Genomic DNA, 23,049 nt, shown 5'->3' with positions numbered 1-23,049 from the left:
TCCTGGAGGAAGATAGGCCCAAAGGTCCCCGAGAGGTAGCTCTTACCATGTGCAAGTTCAGACAGCTGCCCCGGAACCTGCTGGCTGGAGAAACCGCAGACGGGCCTCCGGCTGCAGCCAGCCGACTTCCTCCATCCTGGGAAGTGGAAAAGATTTGGAAAAATCCAGGACTCAACAAGGAATAGCAGAAAATTCCTGAGGTCTGCCCAGTGTGGCTCAGCTGGTTGGAGCTTCGCTCCACGCGCCAGAAGGTCACAGGTTCGATTCCCAGTCTGGGCACACACCTGAGTTGCAGGTTCAATTCCCCAGTCAGGGTGCATGTGGGAGGCAACTGATCAATGCTTCTCTTTCAAATCAATGTTCCTCTCTCTCTTTCTCTCCCTTCCTGTCTCTCTCAAATCAATAAACATAACCTCGGGTGAGGATTTAAGAAAAAAAAACAGGAGTGAGTTCACTTTCTTGGAAGCCAAAGTTCTCCTTCTTGGAGAGGATTTTTTTTTTTTTTGATCTGAGAGAGGAATTTAAGGCCGCACAGTGTAAACTGATACACAAAATATACAAACACCCTTGCTCAGCAGGGTCATTACCGTTGCATACATGGCCCAGAGGGACACACATCTGTTTGCAGGAAAACAATTGGAACGCTGTTCTGTTCTTAAGGCTCTTAACAAAATAGCAGCACACAGGAAAAGGGGAAAAAGGCTTTTTCCTTATTTTGCCAGTATTGCATCTTTCATTTGGGGGGGTCCATTTTAGAGAAATAGGTTAAAGTGCATTAAAAATACTCATGCACATAAAAGGTTAAAAAACAAAGCAAAGCCCGACTGTTTTCACATCCCTACAACTTAGCGTATATCCTGTAACATATAAAGTTTCGATGCATTTACTAACCTGTAATTTAGCGTGAAGGGGATTATGTAACAAGCACTCATTATAACTTGCTTTTTTACTCAATAACAATCACACAATATTATATAAATAGATGGTTGATCCTTTTTAAAGATTTTTATGTATTTACTTTTAGAAGAGAAGGGAAGGAGAGAGGGAGAGAAAGATCAATGTGTGGTTGCCTCTCGTGCGCCCCCTGCTGGGAACTGGCCTGCAATCCAGGCATGTGCCCTGGCTGGGAATCGAACCTCCATCCTCTGGTTCGCAGGCCCGCACTCAGTCCACTGAGCTACACCAGCCAGGGCATGGTCGACCCTTTTTAACAGCTATATGACATACTGTTGAATATATTTACTCCACTAGATTTGTCCCATCTCCCGTTGATTGATATTTATATTGCTTATCTGTCTTATAATAGTACACCCATCACCATATATATCACAGCCCCTACATTTAAAATATTTCCTTTCTTTGCATCCCTACAAATGCGATTTGCTTTCTTCAAGAGATTGTACATTCAGAAAGTTGCCAACTGTAGACAAAGCCATACACAGGGAGCATCTTTGATACGAAGCCCGGCTGCTGGCCCGGAGGAGATGCTCAAATCGGTGGGTATTGAAACAGGACAGAGTCACCTCCTCAAGGGGCCGAAAGCCACCCTGTGTCCCACAGAGCTGTGTGCCAAGGGGACAGGGAAGCCGACGGGGTGACGACTGGACGGGGGAGCACAGGACTGAGAATGAAACACGCTGTGGAGACTCAGCGTCACGATGCCATGTCAGATACACCCACAGCCACGCCTCCCTGCCCTGGGTGTCCCTGTCCCCTCCCCTTTCTCATAGGTGTCACCCCTGTGTCTGCTCCTCACGGGGACCCTGTGTGGTCTCCTGCCCGAGTCAGTCCTTCCCCAGTAGCCGTTCTTAATTCATCCCAGTAAATGCGGCCGCCTCTCACTTTGAAAGCTTTTTATTGTTCGGTCAGCACCTCCATGGTAGGCCACAGTGCGTGTCTGAAACTACCTTTTCCTCATGGGCGTTAGAAAAACAAGATTGGGGGAAAGGTCTCCCAGATTCCGGAAGCGAGGCTTATGTGTGAGCTACTGCAACTGCCATGAAACTGTCTTTTTCCATTTTCCCCTTGGGTCTCATAAATATACAGATAGATGGCCATACACTGAATGAGACGTGCATTTTAGAGTCTGATGTCTTTGAGCCACATCGAAGTCCACCTTGCTGTGGCTTTGGGAGTCATTAGAAGCTAGGTAACCCAATGCTGGCTTGAAAATTATCCGGGGGGTCCTGGCTCAGTAGCTTACTTGAATTAGAGCATTGCCCCATAGGCCAAGGTTGCAGGTTCGATCCCCGGTCAGGGCACCTACAAGAATCATACATACATGCACACAGGGCACAGCCAAATACATGGGACAACAAATGGATGTTTCTCTCTCTCTTTCCCTCTCTCTAAAATAAATTTTTAAAAAATTATCTGGAAGCTGCAGAAAGTGTTTTCCAGGAACCAGAAGCCTAGTACTTGATGAGTGCGAGATATTGGTTGTGAACGTAGAGAGTAGGCAAACCTATAGAGAATGTTCGTGACTTTATTTGGACCAAACTGATGACAACCGCCAAAAAAAAAAAATCTCAATAGATTAAGAAACGCTCCGGAGAAGGGCAGTTCAGGGCCTTTTTTTTTTATTTTTTTTATGCATCAGAATCAAAGATGGAGCTATCAGGGGGTTCCGTGAAATCCATGGGTGATCGACGTGGGAGAGCAATGCAGTAGTCACATCGCCTGTATGTTGCGTTGTGTGTCAGCCATGCAGGTCGTGGACACACAGCATGTAGGAACAAATGACAACAGTGTTCAGCGAGGTAACCACGTAAGGAAATTGTCTCTCAGTCTCTGGCATAGGGTCACATGGAAGACGCCTTCTGATTCTTCCGAACTATGAGGACTCTGCCTCATAGTGAACTCTGTCTGTATTCTTCATCTCCAAATTCATTCTTTTCATAATTTTATTTATTTAGGTTTTATTTATTTATCGTTAGAAGGGGAGGGGCGGAGAGAGGGAGAGAAAGATCAATGTGCGATTGCTTCTTGTGGGTCCCCTGCTGGGAACTGGCCCACAACCCAGGCATGTGCCCTGACTGGGAATCGCACCAGGGTCCTTTGGTTTGCAGGCCCGTGCTCGGTCCACAGAGCTACACCAGCCAGGGCTTCATCTCCAAATCCTTGTGGGTTATATATTTTATGTTTAATTCTGTTAGTCACATCCACTGAATACTATCTATCTACCAGGTCTCTATCATCTGTTATCATCTATCACATATCTCTAATCACCCATCCGTCCCCTCCTCATTATTTATTTAGGTACCTATCGATCATCAATTATCTAGCATCAATCACCTATTTATCTCTCTACAGCAACCTCTATCTAGGACGTATCATAATCACGTATCCATCATTCTTATCTACCTATCTGTGATCGGTTATATGTCATCAATTACCTATGATCAATTATAGACCATCAATTATCTACCTACCTATCTATGTACCTACCTGTAGGGTCTCATCACTTTTTCTCCTTCCTGCCCGGGGGCACCGACGTGAGCCCCTCTGGTCCCTGCCGGAGCCACAGAACGAGCATTTGCCCAAAGCCCCCATTCCTCCCGCCTCAGGAAGTGACCGGAGCCCTTTGCGGCTGAGTGGGCCGGGCTGCGATTCCACGGGGACTTGGAAAACACTGCCACGGGGCTCTGCCAAAAATAACAAGGCAGTCTAGATTTCACCCCCAGGATCACGCAAGCCGGGATATGCATTAACCAGAGGCAAGGACTGGCTTGCCATTTACCTGGCATCAATAAAATGTGCCCGAGCTCTTCCGTCTGTGTGTGTGTGTGTGTGTGTGTGTGTGTGTGTGTGTGTATGTGTGTGTGAGAGAGAGAGAGAGAGAGAGGGAGAAAGAGAGAGGTCCGACCACAGTTTCTTCATCATCAGGTTTTCAAAGAGTCTTTGTCAGGGTCACGGACACTGGCAGATGATGGTCTATCCATCTGTTCGGAATGTTTGGAGCCCGTTAACCACTCCCCCGACTATTTTAACGGCGCAACTGCTGGCCATCAGGGGAGAGCGTTTCCAGTCTGGGCCGTCTCCACCGTTTCTGGAGCACCGGTTGCCTGATGGCACTTGGAGCGGAAGAATTTTGGTCATGCGAGTGGAATGTCCATGGGGCCCTGTTACCTCGGGGGGCTGGCTCCCTGTCGATATATACAGTGAGCGAAGGGAACGAGGCACCGAGCTTAATACCCTGGGGGGCATCAGCCTGCGTGCTTCCCCAGCAAGCTACCGCCTCACACGCAGGGGACCACAGCATCGCTCTTCCAAGGTCAGGGGGGTCAACATTCCTCCCTGCCCCCTCTGGTACCGCAGGGCTGTGGGGGCAGAGGGAGGGGCTTGAGCCCAGAGGAGGCCCATCCAAAGCCCGGACAAGCTTGGGAAGTTGATTGGTTCCTTAGAAACGACTCCCAGTTTGTCCCAAACACAAGCTGCGATGGTCTCAGGAATCGCAAGCGAATGTAATGCCGAGAACACAAAGAATCTCTCTTTTCTCTCTCTCTCTCTCTCTCTCTCTCCCCTTCCTTCTCCCTCCCTCTAATGACCAATGCTCATCCCACGCATTCGTGTTCTGTCTTACCCGGCAGCAGGCAGCCCCGGGGGTCCAGCACCTACCACGCCCCACAGCAGACAGCGTGGGCTCCAGACAGGCTGAGCTCAAACACGGTGCAGACACTCTGGACGCTGGCTTTTCCTTTGGCCTTGCTGACGTCACAGTTGGGCCATCTCCCACAGCAGGACAGAGGTGGCACATTGGACACCCAGGAGGCCGCTTCCCTTCTCATGCCAGTAAACGCTGCCACCCCACGCTCTCCCGTACGTGGGTCCTTGGAATGCTTCCCTCGTGATCCCATGAAAGAGACGGATTTCCACCAACAACCGCCGCCTACGACCCACGAAGGGTAAGGTGACCTACTTGTTCTACGAGGGAACTTGGGTGTATGGCGGGGGCTTGCACCCCGAGGACACTGCGGTCCCCGAGACGGTCTGTTTAATTTCACCAACAACCAGCACCTGCCTCCATCAGCGTCTTTCTCTGTACACAGAGTCCAGTGAGAATGTTAAAACCAGGGGCATCGTCTGGGGCTTCGTCCTTGCACGGGTCGGCCAGAATAACAGCGCAGACGAAGGATTTCCAAGAACCATTGCGGGACTGCCTCTGGAGGGACCAGCGTTTTGCTCCCCTGAAGCTGCTTTCTGGGGTCTTGATCTTAGGCTGTGTGTTAAGAAACCACACTCAGAAAGAACCTTTGACCCTTCTCTCTTTCCTGCCCGAGAGATTCCGAGAAACCTGCTTCGGGAAGCATCGTTGAGGACGGTGTCTTAGCGCGGTTTCAACTAAGTATGGTAAACACGAGGGTTGTTCCAGACAGGTGTGGGGTGGCAAGATCCCCCCGGAGTCCCAGTGTTCTGAGTCACCCAGGGGCACTTCTGCCGAGTGCGTGCTGTTCTCTGACTGTCTGGAAACCAGCCCATCCTCGTTTCTGAAATTTAACCCCTCCATCCACTCTTTTCTCCTTTGTCCAAAATGTCTTTACGTAACCAATGTTGACTCACTGTCTTGGGAATATATATGCTTGTGCGAATTCCCCGCGCTCGTGCGTGTGCGTGTGTGTGTATTAACCCTTTGATTCTTCTCCTTTTAGTCTCTGTGTGTGTTACATGGATTATCGCCCCAGTCTAGAAGAACTTGGAGGGCGGACGGAGCAGTATTGATGCGGTTTAGTCCCCACATGTTGTCCGAAGACGGCACTTTTACGGACTCGGCTGTTCTCTTGCTGCCAGTGTCCGTGGGTTCGGTCCAAATCGCAGAACGCTTTCCATGACAAGACGGTACGTGGCCATTGCTTTCCTTGGTCTCTGAGACAGCAAGCTTGCTTTTTAAGGAAGCCAGATCTTGAAAATTCCTCTCCATTCATTTCCTTCCCGTTTTCCACCCAGCTACATTTTCCACGGACGTGGGTGTGCACAGGAGCTCTGACGTCTCGGAAATTACATTTCTCTGGCGGCTTCTGAAGCGTAAAAGGTATCTTGTGATTTGGCAGGAGGCCGGGTGGGGGGCAGTTTAGCAACTTTTAACTTTCTCCCTTAATGCATCCAAGACTCAACTCAAACTGGTAACAGCTGATTTCTTGTGAAGAGTCATGAGGCAAAGCCAGGGAATTTTTATTTTGCTACAATACCAAGTGGTATGTCAGGAGTGACCGCTTCTCCTTGTTTCTTTTCCAGGCCTTCAAACACCCAGAAACCCAGTTTAGGACTAGCTGCTAGGCAAGGTCCTAACACGGAAGCTGTACTGATTTGCGCGGTCACTCCTAAAATATACGTCTACATCCCAATCCAAGAATAGTTAAAAGAGATCTTATTTGGGAGAATTATTCTGCAGTTGTAATTGTAGGCATGAAGGGTCTCAGAGGAGGTCATTCTGGGTCAGGGTGGCCCTGTGTCTGATGACAGTGTCCTTAGACGACAGAGAAGAGGAGACGACGGACGCAGAGACAGGAGGGACTCGGCCACCAGCCTGAGGACGCCTGGAGCCCCAGGAACTGGAAGACGGAGAAGGACCCTGCCTGGAGCCTGTGGAAAGAACGTGGCCCTGGGACACCTGGACCTCAGACGCCTGGTCTCCAAGACGTGGGAGTGTGAATGTGTGTGTTTTTTAAGCTCCAAGTATCTCGCAGAGCCAACAGAAAGCTTCCACAAAGACGATGTCACAAGTCCCGGCTCCTAATTTTTTGCCTCACCCATCTCCTTGACTCCTCGATGAGACACCCTGTTTCTGGAAAGCCGGGAAGCTGGGCACCTGCATGCTTGTTCTGTAGTGAGGCTGTGTGTGTCCGGGTTGCACATGCATCGTGGAGGTGCGTCTCTAAGAAGGTGGCGGGTGTCCGCCTGTGTCTTGGTGACAGAGCTCTCCCCTATAGCCACTTCCTTACCTCACAAGGAAACACCACAAAAGTGCCCGCAGAGCAGAACACAGGCAGTGCCCCTGGGCCTCAGGTCTAACTATCAGAGATCCTTCCTGTATGGAATTAACCAAAGGTGGCAGAACATTTTCCCTTTCCCAGAAAGTAGAGGAAGAAAAGACACAGATGAAAAAAATAGACCACATATAAAAATAGCGCCTGTGATGTGTTTTGTGTGAGAATTTCTTTTCCCCAGGGAGCATGGTGTTGGCGGAACGTATCGGTGTGACTCACCGTCCCCATGGTAATGAAAAGTCTGGCCTTCCATTCAGGGGCCTGCGTGGCTTTGGAATAACCGACTTGCTGAACACGGCCGTGGCCTGTGTTTGGTTCTTGGACCCAACGGCTGTTGTGGGACCCTGCAAAAACACTCTGCAGTGTTCCCATTGGGATGGGTCTCCAAGCCGTCTCTCTGGGCTCCCCTAGGAAACAGACACACCTGTGTCTGTGGAAGAAGAACGTGCCTCTCTCCCTTTCTTGGTTGCCCTGTGAGGGGACGAGAGACATGTAGCCAAACCCAAAATGTTGTAGAAGTTGCAATAAAACAGGTTTCGCCTCCTTCCTGTACCTTCTCTCTCCCCCTCCCCATGAGTAATATAGTCACCGTGTACAAAACGTCTTCATTTCTTTTCAATTTTGGGCCGAGCATCCGCCCATTTTGTAGAAACGGTTGGTGGCGGAAATTTCAGAGGATCTGGAAATGGTTAAGAGGCTAGAAGGCGACGGGCGGGTTTGGTGGTTGGGTGACGTTGGGACATGGGTCAGAGTCACAGATTTCACGGGACGGCCACTGAGAGACGATTTCAAGAGGCTTGTTCTCCATCTCCATGGACGTTCGAGGTGGAGGTGAGAGGGACGTGCATTGTGTTCCAAGGAAGGAGCTGCTGACAGGCGCGATTTCTTCCATCAGTGTGATAAGCATTGACCGAACGAACACAAACTAACTTGCAGACCCAGAGAACAGGCTGCTGGTGGGGAGAGAGGAAGGGCTTTGGGGAGCCGGGCGGAGGAAGAGAAGAAATGAAGAAGCACAGATGGGTAGAAATAAAACCGTCACGGGGATGCAAAGCACAGCATACAGAACATAGTCAATAATAGTGTAATCACGATGTAGGGTGCCTGGCGAGTTCCGGAAATATCAGGAGAATCGTGTGGCAAAATACAGGATGGTGGAACCACTACGTGCATACCTGAAACGAATGCAAAATAGTATCGAATGGAAACTGTAGTTGAAAAAAATACCCGCAGCAGTGGAAAATTGAGTTGGGCAATGGCAGCGAGCCTTCTAAATCAAAAATTCCTGTTTTCCGTCCCGAGGCCTAGGCTGCCAAGTTCCACTGGAAAATGTCCGTCGCTCCATTACTGTCACCGAAAGTTGTTCGCTCAACGGCTCGTTGCCGAATGCCCAGCACCTGGAGGTGAACCCACGCACTCAGGACTTGTCCGCGTCTCTCGGGCTGCCTGTCTCTCCCACCGGCTCCTGTGCCCATGTGAAGGAGACTCACTGGGCCAGAAGCTGGGTTCGGGGAGCCACCTGCGGACCCAAGGAGCAGAGTTCACACGGCCTTATAACTTGACAGGTCTTTACCACCTGCCAGTCCATCCCAATGCAGGGGAGGACTTGGTCCTGAATCCCACTTGCATGGAAATGTCCTAAAACATTTGGATTTCACAATGCCACTCTGGCGAGAGGCATGGTTTCCTTAGATAAGTGATATGGAAGAACGGAAGAGTGGGTATCGATGGCTATGAAGCTTATTGTGATTACTTGTCTTTGGTTACAATTGAGGGTATAGCTCACCTTCAACTCTCTCTCTGTCTCATCTCCATCTCCATCTCCATCTCCCACCCGGAACAATAAGATCTCAGGACAAAGGAAAGCATACCTCTTCGCTCCACATTCAACTCAGTCCCTGGATTTTTCTAGGTTGCCCACTTGACGCCTGCCACTTGCAGAATGGGTGGGTTGATGACACCGTAAATACCTGTGATCGGCGTGTGATGGCCTAGGAAACCCCAGAGGATAAATCACGGACTTTCAGTGTTCCCGCTCTGTCTGCCCGCCTTCCTCGAGCGTTTTCACTCGGCTATTCCTGCCGGAAAAGTATCGTCGCAGCAAAGCCACAACCATCTGAACAGCGTCTCTGAATTCCCCACACCCCATGAGCCCGACGGGGCTAATTCATTGACCCACTCAAAAGAATAGGTGGGAAAGGGTGTGTGTCCCGTGCCAATGTCTTGTTTGGCCTGGAGGTTCAACGTTTGAGACCTTCGGTAGAAATGGATACATTTAAAAAGTTGTTTTTGGTAGGAATTGTCAGTCAGCTCTGCAGCCAGCAGAGTGTGACCTCTAGTGGTTTCATGGGTCTAGGGATTAAATACATCTAAAGTTCAATAAGGCTTAGATTATGCCACGTTACAGATGGGCAACGGCATATAAAGACCTGTGTAGGGTAGTTTTATGTTCAGAGATACATAAAGAGATTTCCCATACACGCCCTACCACCCCTCACACATAACTTTCTCCAGCATCAGCGTAGAATATAATAGTAACTCACTCTGCATGATAGACTGAATTTTATCATTTATAACTTCACTTGGGTCCATGGCTCATTAATTATCCAGTTTGCAGCTCCTGGACACGGAGCGAAGGTCTCTATGGTTTTAATACATAGTATACAGGCATACTTTGTGTGTTATACATTGCTTTTGTGTGCTTTACACATGTTGCATCTTTTATATGAATTGAAGGTGACACCCTTCACTAGCAAAAACATTAGGACTCACGGAAGGCTCGGGTGGGGCCTGGTATTTTTTACAAATAAAGTAAGTGCATTGTAATTAAGAGTATATATTGTTTTTTACAGATGGCACTCCATTGCACCCTTAACAGACTACAGTAGAACGTACATATAAACAACTTTTATATGCGCTGGAAAATTTTTTAAAAACGTGTGACTGCTTTTACAATATTTGTTTTATGGCGATGTTCTGGAACAGAACACACATAGTCTCCCGCGTCTTCTAGTGCCTTCATTTTCATTGTAAGATCTTTTGCAGAACAACTCACCAAAGAAGCAAATTTATGTATGTCGTGCTCTGCGTGGCGCTGTGTGTGAAATATTTCCCCAGGCACTTTCTCCATGAATCTGAACAAAAATCTCGTGAGCTGTGCACAATTATCCACGGGCGCTTTGCGCATGGAACAATTGCAACATAGATACGCCAGGCAGCTGGCCCCGAACCCCCAGCGAGTGGAAGCCCTACTGCTAAAGAATTCAGACTGTCCATCCGTAGAGACCATGTCGGTTTCCATCGCTGGAGATACCACCGTGCAGGAAAGTGTTTCTTTGACTGTTGGTACTGGGCTGGCCAAAAAGTCCGTTTAGTTTTTTTTTTTCCTGTAAAAAGAAAGATGCCTTTTTTATTGGTACTAATACTTTATTGGTTTGGATATTTTGAGCAGGTCAGCTCTCTTCCGTGTGGTAGAATATTGATTGTTCTCAATGAACGTCTTGATTGAATTGCGATCAACGTCTACCCAACGGTCTACCCAACCGTGGAGCACCGTTCAGCGGGAAATCTCCAGCACGAAACTTTGCAAACCGCTTTTGACACGTTGCATCACTCACATCACCTTCTCTATGCACGGCACAAATCTTTTTTGTGTGTTTCAGCTGCGTATTTACCTTTCTTGAAACAATAAAGCATAATGTCTTGAAAATGTGGCCTATCTTCCTCTTCCGTCTTCAATATCAAAACAACTGCCCCCAAATTCACCAATGGTGACGTTTTTTTTTTAAAGGCACACAGGTAGGACAGCTGTCACAATACAAGCACACACAATTGTTTGAAATGAAGGTGACAACAAGCAAGCGCTTACTAGAGCCATCGTATGGGAAAAAAAAGAACTTTTCGGCCAGCCCAGTGTCTTGCTTTTTCTTAACAGCCTCCTGTGCCAGATGGGAGTGAAGGAAGTGAGAAGGAGGGAAAGGTGTGAGGGGGCAGCCCCCCCCCCCGGGATTTCCACCTGCTGGTTCATCGTTAGCTCGGGGCCTTGATCCATATCTGGGCGATGTCTTGTCTTCATCAGTAGAATAGGACATGGCAGGGGACAATCTCAGAAGGCTCTTCCCAGCCTAAGATTCTCAGACACTGTTGAAGAACACCCTGAATTCAAAAAGAACCTTCCCATCAGGTGCGTGATTCGGTAAGGCTGTGCCGGTGAACTTGTAGAGAGGACTGGGTTCTCTCTATAAGAGAGAGAACACACCTTTGACTGTTTGACTGTTGGTACTGGGTTGGCCCAAAAGTCCGTTTAGTTTTGTTTCTTTTTTTTTCTGTAAAAAGAAAGACACCTTTTTCATTGGTACTAATACTTTATTGATTTGGATATTTTGAGAAGGTAAATACGCAACACACCTCTCTCTCTAGAGGACTGGGTTCTCTCTTTCTCTTTCTTGCCAAGAAATGCCAAGGTCTCTATTAGGTGCCCTTCTGTGGGCAGTGAGGGCCAAGGTGGTCTCCCAGCAAGTCTGAGGGATAAAAATAAGCTAGCAAAGATCAATGCAGGTGTCTTTTCTGGATTTTTTTTAAAATTTCCAATTCTTCTTGCCCTTAGGGATCTCTTTGATGTGGACAATGTTTTATCAACCATTGTAGAGACTTCCACAATATGGAAGTATCAGACTCCAATTGGTACGTGGACATCCACATGGTGCTATTTATACAAAGGAATACTACGCAGCCATAAAAAGGAACTCCTACCTGTTGTGAGAGTGTGGATGGAGCTGGAGGGCATTGTGCTAAGTGAAATAAGCCAGCCAGATAAATTGCACTTTTTTGTAGTATCTAATGAACCAACTAAACTGCCAAACCAAGTAGAAACAGGCCCACAGATGCAGAGAACAGACTGACAGCTGTCAGAAGGGAGGGTGTTGGGGAGCTGACTCCTATTCTTAGAAGATTAGACATGTCACTCAGTGACATCTTTTCTTAGTCGTCGGAAGTCTTGAGTTTTCCACGATGCCTTCTTTTATACATTTATCTTCGTTCACCCTGCTTTCCAAGAGTGCTTTCTGCGTGCCTTTCCCCCCAATTAAACATTTTTCAGGCATTTTTTAAATTTTCACTTGAGGTACTGTCTTCGCCCATCTATTCTGTACTTCAGGGGGTAGAATTAATTAGCACTGGCAACAGTGGTGGGGTTCATGATAAGAATGTTTACTGACCGCACACAAGGCAAACTCACGAGAAGTAACGCATGGGAGGCTCATAGCTACTCTATGACTTAGACACTGCGTTCCCCATTTGACCCAAGAAAACGCAAGGTGCCACGGTTTCCGCCCAGCCCCGTGGTTAGCCAGGTCTCTGTCCCAGAACCAAATGCTTGTCAGACAGGCGGAGGAGAAAAGAAGAAAGCAAGCAAAGTCGAGACATGAAGACGACGAGAACTCCACTTCAGATTTTAAGTACACTTCAGGCTGAAATGAAATATACTTATTGTGATTGGCGCCTGCAGAACCACCTGCCGGGGTTTAGAAGTCTCTGACGGAACCGTGTAAAAGCAAGGGCATCAGACCTTCTGCTTCCAATCTCCTCGTAGGAACCACAGATCCACGAGAATCCGGAGGCGGTTCCCTGGGTCTGCCTTTTCCTTGAACAATGACACAGAATTATAAAAACACGGTAAAGGAAACCCCCTGCTTGGGGACACTGAGGTTTGGACCCACTTTGGTCCCACCGAGTTCCAGGAGTGAACTTCACGGGGAGAGAAAAAAAGGAAGTCTGAGGATGAAAAACCCGGGTGGAGGGGATTGTTTTTCACCCCAAATGGATGGAACATGCCAGCGCAGGAATTGCTCCTGATGCCCTTTGTAACGGCACGCGGGTGCTTGGTAACAAGTAGCCCCGTTCTCCTCCTCAAGCGTTGGGCACAGCGTCGTGTCCCTTCCCACGCCCGCACAAGGGAAAACTCCCACAGCAAGGCTGAAGCCGCGGTTTCCACGATGCTCTCTGACAGCCCCCTCGATCTTCTTCACCGCTGAGTCAAACAGAATGTATCTTATTTTACAGCGTATGTAATAGCGACAGGTAATGTAGTAATATAGACGATAAATGAATTATCTATACTATAACACAGTACCAGGTAGGTAAGAATACATAATATATGCGGGGGGGGGGGTGCTCCGCCTGCAGAAACCCCCCGGCCACCACGGATGAGAATAAGTCTGCCAAGACACGATCTGCTTGGGGAGGAGAGGTGGCCGATCTCTCAAAGGAGAAGGACCTGGAGCCTGTTCCTCAGTGACCTTTTATTGGGTTCATTCTGCACAGGAATCCAGGTTAAGCTCATCAGTCATTGTCAGGCGGTCAGGGTCAAACAACAGACAGCATACAAAGAACTACGAGGGCCTATTCTGAGTCAGGGTCTGTGAGCTAAAGGGCTACAAAACTTTGGAAAACAAACTCATTTCCTGCTCGGCGGACCCTTATCACAAAACTGAGAGCATTCTTAGCAAAACACATTTCACAGGATTTTAAGGTTCATGTAGTTAAAACGTATCATTTCAAAATGTCAATGGGTCCCTTGAAATATATCATTTCGGAAAGTGAATGGGTCACTGAGATCCCCCACGATGCTAACGTGGTAAAAATCTATCATTTCAACATCACCCAATGAATGGCGTCTTTCAGAATCCAAATTACTTCCCGTTCTGTGCAGCTCATGTTTCAAGGTCTTGAAATCGCCGCACAAGGCCTGGCCCGGTGGCTCCGCGGGTTGGAGCACCGTTCTGTACACCAGACGGTTGTGGGTTCAATCCCCAGTCAGGGCACATGACTAGGTCTGAGGTTCCATCCCTGCCTGGGGCACACACAGGAGGCAACCCATCTCTCTCTCTCTCTCTCTCTCTCTCTGTCACTCTCAGATCAATAAAGAATATCTTCAGGTGAGGATTTCACACAAAAGCCATTAGTGCCAAAAAATGTGTCTAACCCCTAAACTGCAGAGAAAAAGGTGCTGCATGTGAGTATCTTTGCGGCAGAGGGGGGGGGGGGGTGTTGTGGGGCAGGCCCCGAGCTGTGCGGGTCGAGGTGGAGTGTGTCTGGGAGGGCCAGTACGAATCCTCAATGAAGTCTCCCCTCTTACCCCCAGTTTCCGTGGGGGAGACAGATAAAGGCCTGCTTGCCTCTGCTCCTGCAGACCAGACACACTTTTAAGTCGACCGGTTCCTTTCCGTCTCTAAGAATATGCGTAAAATGCAAGGCTACCCTCTGATCTTCATTCTGAGGCGAAACACCACTCTTTAAATGGAAGCTTGGAGGCAGCCGGTATTGCCACGTGCTTGGGCTTTGCCTGGTGACGGGGCTTCCCTCAGGGACCAAGGCGACACTTGGGTACAAGAGGCTCAAGAAAGAATTTAAGGAAGATGCTGAAACCCTCAAAACCACGGTGGGCCACTCAGACGGTGGAATATTACACAGCCAGGAACAGGAACGAGGCTGTGGCTCAGGCTGCAGCGTGGAGGGACCCTGAACACAGGAGGCTGCGGGAGAGAGGCCAAAAAAAGCACGTGATATGTTCTGAGCTCAACTGTGCCCCCAAAATTCACATGCTGAGATTCTAACCCAAGAACCTCAGAATGGGACTGTTTTAAGAGATGAGTCTTCCCAGAGGTGATGAAGGTAAGATGAGGTCACCGGGGTGGCCTCGCCCAGTCCTGGGAAAACGGACAAAGGGTCGATGGGTGTCCATGCGTCCAACAACTGGATGAACTTACTGTGTGGACGGTACTTTGTGGGAAACACCATCGCGTGCTGTGCCTGCGGTGAATAATCAACTCTGCCTTCCTTCCTCGGCCCAAGAACAGAGAGCAGGGGCCTGGCGCCATGGGAACCCAGAAAGTCATGCTTAGCAGGTCTTAAGCATCACTCCTTCCTAGGGCTTGAAAGAGTGGTCCAGCCTGGTGTCCCCGGCCTCGGACCGTCCGATCTCTGTGGGTCGCTGAGGTTTCGTAGGCTCGGGAACGACGCAAACGACATGTAACAAAGATGAGGAGCACAGTCACGTGGTCTATGGGGCTTGCTCATTCCCGAGGCATCCGCCGACTGTCACCCCTGGCTGGCTTCCACAGCTTAATGACAGCTCGCCTGTTTTAACGGAGCGGGCACTGGGCATCCCCGGGCCCAAAGACTCTCCCAAGGCTGGGGCATGGAGGAGGTGGGCCTCAGTGTGAGGTCTCGCACGGTGTGTGTGTCCCGTGTCCTATCTCAGACCTCCGGTGGGGGGAGGCTCTGAAATGCCCATCTCCCCAGGCTCTCACCCAGATACCTCTGGTGATGTCTGCATCCCAGTCTCCAGGCTGTGCCCGTAGTTCTCTGTCCCCAGTGCCCATTGGATCCATCAGCGTGCAATTTGATTCCATCGTGGCCATACTCCATTTCTCTATCTTTAATCTCTCCCACGTCACCCCCTAGAACATTCCGTAGCATCGCGGGCGATGCCTCCCGAAGCCATGCGGGGCCGCCTGCACCATGAATTCAGGCATTCACCAATCTTGGCCGTCTCCACCGGAATCTCAGACATAACTCTCCTTCTGGGTTGGTTGGTCACAGTCTCCGTGGAGGATCGTGGCTACCAGGGCAAAGCTCTTCCCGGCCGGTGAGAAATCAATGTTCTTTGTTAAATAGATGGAAATAGAACTCACCTTCATGGCAGAAGGGAATTAGTTCTCACTGTCCCCCCCAAATTGCACCTGCCCATTCCGGAACCCTAAGGTATACCAAGGACCTTTCTACCCAAAATTCACATGCTGAGATTCTAAGCAGGCTCCACCACGCTCACCTGCAAGTTCCCCTCTATCCTGCCCCTTCCAAATTTTAACACGGGATTGTCTTCAACACGGGCGATTCCTGAGACACGCGTGAACTTCCGAAAGTCTGTAAAAGTGTGGGGCCGGCCTCACACACAAACGTGGTTTCACAGTTTGGTTGTACTTCTTGGCTGCCTTCCTCGAGGTCTTTGAAATGATTTCCTTCATTACAAAGCAACCCCCCTCAGGAAAAAAAAACAAAAACAAAAACAACCAGCCGATGATTTCATGTTTTTGATGGTTTCCACCTAGGAAAGGCCAAGAAGCAATTAGGCAATATGAGAATCCCACTTTAAACGGAGTTCAATGCTGCAATCGCTGTGTGAATATGCGCATTAAATATTAAAGACAGAGACACTGGAGTGGACTGGAGCTTCCAAAATGACGGGGGTGAGGGGGGGACGGTTGTAACGTTGTAACAATATGAGGTGATGGATACATTAACCAATGCTCCTGTGCTACTTATTTTCCCAGGTGCAATTCAGCGTCATCACATTGTACAGGTTAAACACGCCCCATTCACACGTTGGGCCTGTCTCAATAAAGCTGGCAACAAGCTTTAAAAGAATACTCCGCATTTTAAGGTGTGTACCTTTGGGGGTTAATGCCCAGTGACTCCCAAGCAGCAACACGTAGGTCATGGACTTGGGATAAAAGTTTATGGAGGAACCTGGGAATGGGGTCTTATCTGGACACAGCGCGCTTGCAGGTGGGGTGAGGGAAGGATCTGAGAGGAGGTCGTCCTGGGTCAGGGTGGCCCTGCGTCCGATGACAATGTCCTGAGAAGAGACAGGAGAGGAGAGGCAGACCCAGAGGAGAAGCCACATGGACACAGAGGCAGAGACGGGAGGGACACGGCCACCAGCGGGGAGCCCCAGGAGCCGGAAGAGGTGGGAAGGCCCCTCCCTGGAGCCTGGGCAGGGAGCCCAGCCCTGGGACCCCCGGACCTCAGACGGCCGATCTCCAGGATGGTAAACTGCCAGCCAATACCAAAAAGAAATTACTTTTAACAGGCCAGAGGGAGACTGCTCGTCACAACGCTGTTGACACACGGATTCAAATTGATATTCCCCGGGACGGGCGTGCTGAAATGGCTCAATAAACTTCAGGAATACTCCCACCAGAGAATTCTTTCTTCTTTCCTTTAAATAAGAGGTGTGCCTCCTTCCGTCAGGGGTCTCCTTGGTGGCCCAGGTGTCCAGTGAGTGCTACGAGGCATTTCCCAGCCTCGGGTGAAATGCAAACCCTGGTTACATTGACCAGCCCTTCCATCCAAGGCTACCTGAGTACGCGTGATTTCCGCCCAGGGTGGGGTCGGCTCTAATATCGCCGGTTCCCCTGGTCTGCAGCAAATCAGATGCGCGCCAGGAGCGGCCGGCTGCGGGCGGTCCCATCAGTAAATCTAAACACCGCCCGCCCAGCGATGAAAAGAACCTCTCTAGTAATATCTGTGAAGGAAAAACAGGCCGGCGGTGGAAACCAGGCTGGGGAATCCCTGCGTTCTTCCCGCGAAAGAGGCGCCCAGGTCTTCTCCGCGCGCCTGGGGCCCCGTGCGCTTGGGTGCAGACCCCGCGAAGTGCCCAGCGGAGGGGTCATTGTGCCTGGGCGTGCCGCGGGGGACCCCAGGCGACACCAAAGGCAGTCGTGCGTAGGGTGGCCAGCCAAGGTACCATTGCACGCCAGGAAAACCCGGGCAAAACCCAGCAGGCCATACTGGCCTCGGACCAGCGATAATGACCGTACTTCCCGCTCCAGCCTCTCATTCCGCTCTTGGCTGCACGCTCAGAGCGAACCCTGACCTTCCGTTTGGCCAGGCACGGAGATGCTGGGGAATCGACAAAGAGCAAAACTGTGCGGTGTCCGGGAGGCGAGGGGCCCGCGGCCGTGTATGTGACAGCCCAGTTTCCAAGCCTCTCTCCGGGATGTCGGGGACATCGGGGTTATTGGACACGGGGATGCTCTGATTCGGTGCGCCCTCGGCACTGTGGGGGCGTTGAGCAGCGTTTCTGGTCTTTACCTGCCGCTGCCCGCAGCAGCAAGGGTGGTCCCGAGGTGAGGCGAGGGACTTAAAAAATGGAGAGGACCAAGTGCTCTGCTGGCAAATGGCAAATTTATTCAAGGAACTGCTGGCTTATATGCAGAACTGCAGTGGCCTGAGAACAATGCTGTTTTACAAAAGTTTGTACATTCCCGAAGGCTATCAAGAGGGCAAGATGTTCTCATATCCTGAGAACATTAGCCCACAGATAGCAGTGTCCTCATGACTATCACTTCCTTGGAACATGACGCCTATGCCAAGATCTTGTTCTTTCCTTCAAGGCTGAGAAGGAGAAGGTCCGGAAGATGTCAAGATACCCGCCGGCTCCAGGGACCAGAAACCAAGTCCCGCCACCGTTTTCACAGTGGGGGCTCTGTCCTTGGTCCCTTGCGGCCTGGTGGGCTCCCACATCTCCCCCTTTTTTATTTTATATAACGCACTGGCTCCACATTCTTCGTCATGTTCAGCTTATGTTTCTTGAGGTCTACGTATAAGCCACCAATTTGTTTGATAAAAAGCCGAATGATGCAAGGTATACATAATAAAAGCAGGATAATGAAGACACCAAAACCTATCCAGTTATAAAGAAAATGTCCAAAAGAGGGAAACTGTTTGGATAGAGCAGATAAGAAATTTTGAGCATCTCGAGCAATGTCTATATTTAAAGGAGGGGCATTGGAGTCTTCTCCGAGCTCGCTCCGGGGGGTTGAGGCAAGGTTGTATTGTCAGTCGTGCTAGCCGTCTCCGCAGCCGGTTCATCTTGCTTCTGGGCATGTCGGACACAGAGTTCAGGAAGCTAACGAGGGGCTTCTGCGTCTGTTGGAAAAACACAAACATGCCCCCTGCCCCAAACTAAAACTGGGTCAGGTCCATGACGAGAGCCATCTAGGGGGTCTCTCCAATAAACCAACGGGTAATATCGCATGCGCGGCCCCCAATGCCGATCAGCCACGGAGCGTCCCTCTGCATCCAAAGTTAAAAAGTTAAGAACAAATAAGGAATGTGACACTAACAGTTTAGGAGAATGAGGATCATACTATCTAGGGACTTGAACCCTGGACCCTCAGATTAAAAGTCTGATGCTCTACCAACTGAGCTATCCAGGCTCCGCTTGACCTGCTAGATCTCCCCAATCTGCTTCATCAGGCTTTGGCGGCCCCGATCGAACAGTCGCCACCTTAAAATCAGTCGCCACCTTAAGATCAGTCGCCACCTTAAGATCAGTCGCCACCTTAAGATCAGGTTCCTCATACCGTGGCGACTCCCAAGTCGTTGGAGGCGGGGCAGTCGGCACTGGAGGTGCAGGGTGAGAAAGATCCTCTGCCGAACGAGTGGCTCACAGGCTACTGCGAGTCCCACGCTCCCATTTTTCAAGCTCAGAATCTCCCCTAAGACAATCTCTTACTAGTGTCCACAAAGAAAACGCATCAACAGGAGTTTTCTCTGGACCGTGAGCACGGTAGTGTTCACGAATACGTTCTCCTACCTTTTTCCAAGTTTCCATATTAATAGTACCTTCTTCCGGGAACCAGGGGCAAACTTGTTGAATAAAATCTACAAAACAATGTATTTGACTCTTAGAGGTAGTAATGCCTCGCCCCTTCAATAAGGAGCAGAGGACATTTTCAAAAAGTCCCTGATCTGATGAGTGGGAACTTCCCATGATTAACAACTCTCCAACCCCGCTCCCTGCTACTTTTACTTTTAACTTACCGGGTCCCCGTAGCGGCGGTCCTCTTGGGCTCCTCTATCCTCGCGATTAGGACTCTGCTGGTCCCCCCTGACCCCCTTTTTCCGGGTCCCTGTTCTTCGGGCGCCACTCTGCCGCCGCCCGCGGCAGCAAGGGTGGTCGCGAGGTGAGGTGAGGGACTTAAAAAATGGAGAGGACCAAGTGCTCTGCTGGCAAATGGCAAATTTATTCAAGGAACTGCTGGCTTATATGCAGAACTGCAGTGGCCTGAGAACAATGCTGTTTTACAAAAGTTTGTACATTCCCGAAGGCTATCAAGAGGGCAAGATGTTCTCATATCCTGAGAACATTAGCCCACAGATAGCAGTGTCCTCATGACTATCACTTCCTTGGAACATGACGCCTATGCCAAGATCTTGTTCTTTCCTTCAAGGCTGAGAAGGAGAAGGTCCGGAAGATGTCAAGATACCCGCCGGCTCCAGGGACCAGAAACCAAGTCCCGCCACCCTTTTCACAGTGGGGGCTCTGTCCTTGGTCCCCTGCGGCCTGGCGGGCTCCCACATTTACCTGCCAAATGCCAGGAGCCCCCTCCCCAGTCTAAAGGACCACAAATGCCCCCAACATCCCCCAGTGCCCCGACTAGTGGACAAAATCCTCCACTCTCCACCGTGAGCTCCACTGAACTGGTCCCGTGGAAAAAAACTACCCTTGGTGCCTGCCATCCAATGCAGTTGGTTAGCGACGCAAGGTTCTCCCCGTCTCACCCACACAGCTGCGGACTTGGAAGACGAGACTTGCCATCCTATTCTTTTCAAATCGAAATGCAGTAATAAGGAAAGGTTCCATAACGCTTTCCTCGTTGGTTTAGTTTCCCACGCGTCCCTGCCGGAAAGAATTCAGCGAGTTGGCTACGGTACCATCCTCCAACCCTTGCTCACACACACGAGGTTTCTAAAGGGGTTCGCACGAATCCCCAGACGTCTTCCACACGGCCTGACAGTAACTGATTCTTGGACCCTTATTATCTTAAAAGGTAACAGACCATATGCAACAAGAGGAACAAATTTGTTATATATAGACCTTAAGATTTTATTTTTTTATCTTGAGAGAGGAAGGGGAGGAGGGAGAGAAATATCAATGCGTGGTCGCCTCTCGTGCGCCCCTGCTGGGAACTGGTCCACCACCCAGGCATGGGCCCTGACTGGGAAGCGAACCGCGATCCTTTGGTTTGCAGGCCCAGCCAGGGCAAGAGGAACACATTTTAAACACATCTGCTATTACAATCGTTCTGTTTCTTCTCCCCAACAATGAATGTCAAGCCAGTTTTTCCTGTGGGTAACACAGACGCCACACCTTCCACTGTTTGCTTTTCACAGAGAAAAACTCCGCTAATAAAAAATGAAATTATTCCCACTGGGAAGTGAATTCCAAGGCCAGAAGCCTGGTGTCCACAGGGGCAGAGTAGGGGCGGCGACAGTTTCTTATTCACTTATTCACGGCAACGGGACAAGGCGTGTACTCCTTCAAGGCCTAGGACAGACACCTTCTCAAAAGGAAAGACCAATTTTTTCCAGGCTCACAACATCGTATGAACATCATTTTATGACCCAACCCACGTCCCTCACCGCTGAGATCTTCAGTTCCCAGCCCTACCTTCCGGAGACTGGCCTAAAAACGCCGGAACCCAAGAAGCGGAAAGCAGAACGTGGCGGCCTGAGGGTTGACACGCAGGGGAATGAAGGAAGCAACCCAGGGGCGCCCACCAGAACAGTGTGCAGCCACCGCAAGGAGTGAGTTGTGAATTCAGACCACATCCGCCGCGGGTCTCAGGCGCCAACTCGGGCCCACGAAAGGCGCTGCAGAATTCCATGTATCTGCAATATGCAATCTCTTTTAAAACAGAGAGAGCGGGTTGAACAAAATCATTGCGCACCGCTTCGTCCTCAACCCCCCGCTGAGTTTGTAAGCGCACGGGACTGGGATCAGAGTGAATGAACCACGTGTATTTCACTGAGTCGAAATGAGCTGCGGTGTGAGCACATGCAAGGAGGAGCTGCCGCCCCTGAGTTTCTACGCTCCCTGCTCGAATTAAACACCTACGAGGGACCACAGTGGGGCCTGGTGCGAGTCTGCCCATCCCTTTTCTGGGCAGACACGACCTGCCGGAACCCCTGTTACGTGGTTACTCGGGGAAGACATCTTTCCTCTCTTTCTCCTGACCGGCAGCAAACACTCACCTATAATCACCGGGATTGAATGATGTTATGGGCTATGTTGAGGGCAAGGGGAACTAGCCAGAACGTAGCTGTAAGGAAGCAAAAGGTGTTTTACTAACTAACGCAAAGAGGCTCCGGGACGCGCCCGAAGAGCAAGGTGTGTTCCAGGATGTGGGTTAAGAGCAGAGGTTAGTCAGGCAGATAGCCATCTGGACAGTCACTAGGGAGGGAAATTTTGCCCCTGTGCACGAGCTCGACTGACCAATCAGGTAAAGGAGCACGAGCCAGTGCACGAGTTAACTCACCAATAATCAGTAACCCTATTGTGCCGCTGAGCCAACCGCTAACCGCCACATCTGCTTCTGTATCCAGCTTGCTTGCGCGCCTCCTTAAAACCCTAAGCCTGTAAGCCTTTGGCGTGACTCTCATTTGCAGCCCTTGCGGGCACTGTGTCACTGGACACTTTGAGAGTTCACCCCTGCGCAGGTTAAACTTGGCCAATAAAGTAACATCTTTGGAACCCTGAAAGTCTCCGACATTTGTTCTCGCGGTTGGTGAACGCAACAGGATACGTTTTCCGCCACGAGAACTTTCTGAAAAAGCTTAACCCAGCCCTGGCTGGTGTAGCTCAGTGGATTGGGCACGAGTCTGTGAAGCAAACCCTTGTGGCTGGTTCGATTCCCAGTCAGGGCACAGGCCTGGGTTACAGGCCAGTTCCCAGAAGGGGGCGCATGAGAGGGCACCCACACACTGATGTTTCTCTTGCATGCTTTCTCCTTCCCTTCCCCTCTCTCTAAAAATAAATACATAAAATGGTAAAAGAAAGAAAAAATATTTTCAAAAAAGCTGAACCCATTCCACGCACGCTGTCACAAAAAGATAAGAGTTTTTAAAATTTCTACAGCCACACAATATTTTATGGGTAGATGCACCCCAGCTTCTGAATCCATGTGTCTACCGATGGGCACTTGGACTGTCTGCAGATCTCAGTGATTGTAAATGATGCTGCTCGGAATACAGGGGTGCCTATATGCTTTCGAAGTAGTATGTCGGGATTTTTAGGGTGTATTCCCAGAAGTGGGATGCCTCTCATGCGCCCCCAGAAGTGGGGTGCTGCGTGAAATAAGTCAGAAGGAGAAAAATACCATCTGCCCTTGCTTACAGGCGGACTCTGATGAACCCAGTGCACAGAGGAACAAAACAGAAACGGAGGCACGGACACAGGGACAGACTGACAGCTGTCAGAGGGGAGGGGAGGGGGGGG

The sequence above is a fragment of the Sturnira hondurensis genome, unplaced genomic scaffold, assembly GCF_014824575.4.
Source record: "Sturnira hondurensis isolate 20B ecotype Veracruz unplaced genomic scaffold, ASM1482457v3 Scaffold0019234, whole genome shotgun sequence".
NCBI lineage: Eukaryota > Metazoa > Chordata > Mammalia > Chiroptera > Phyllostomidae > Sturnira > Sturnira hondurensis.
Note: the sequence above shows the minus strand (reverse complement) of the source record.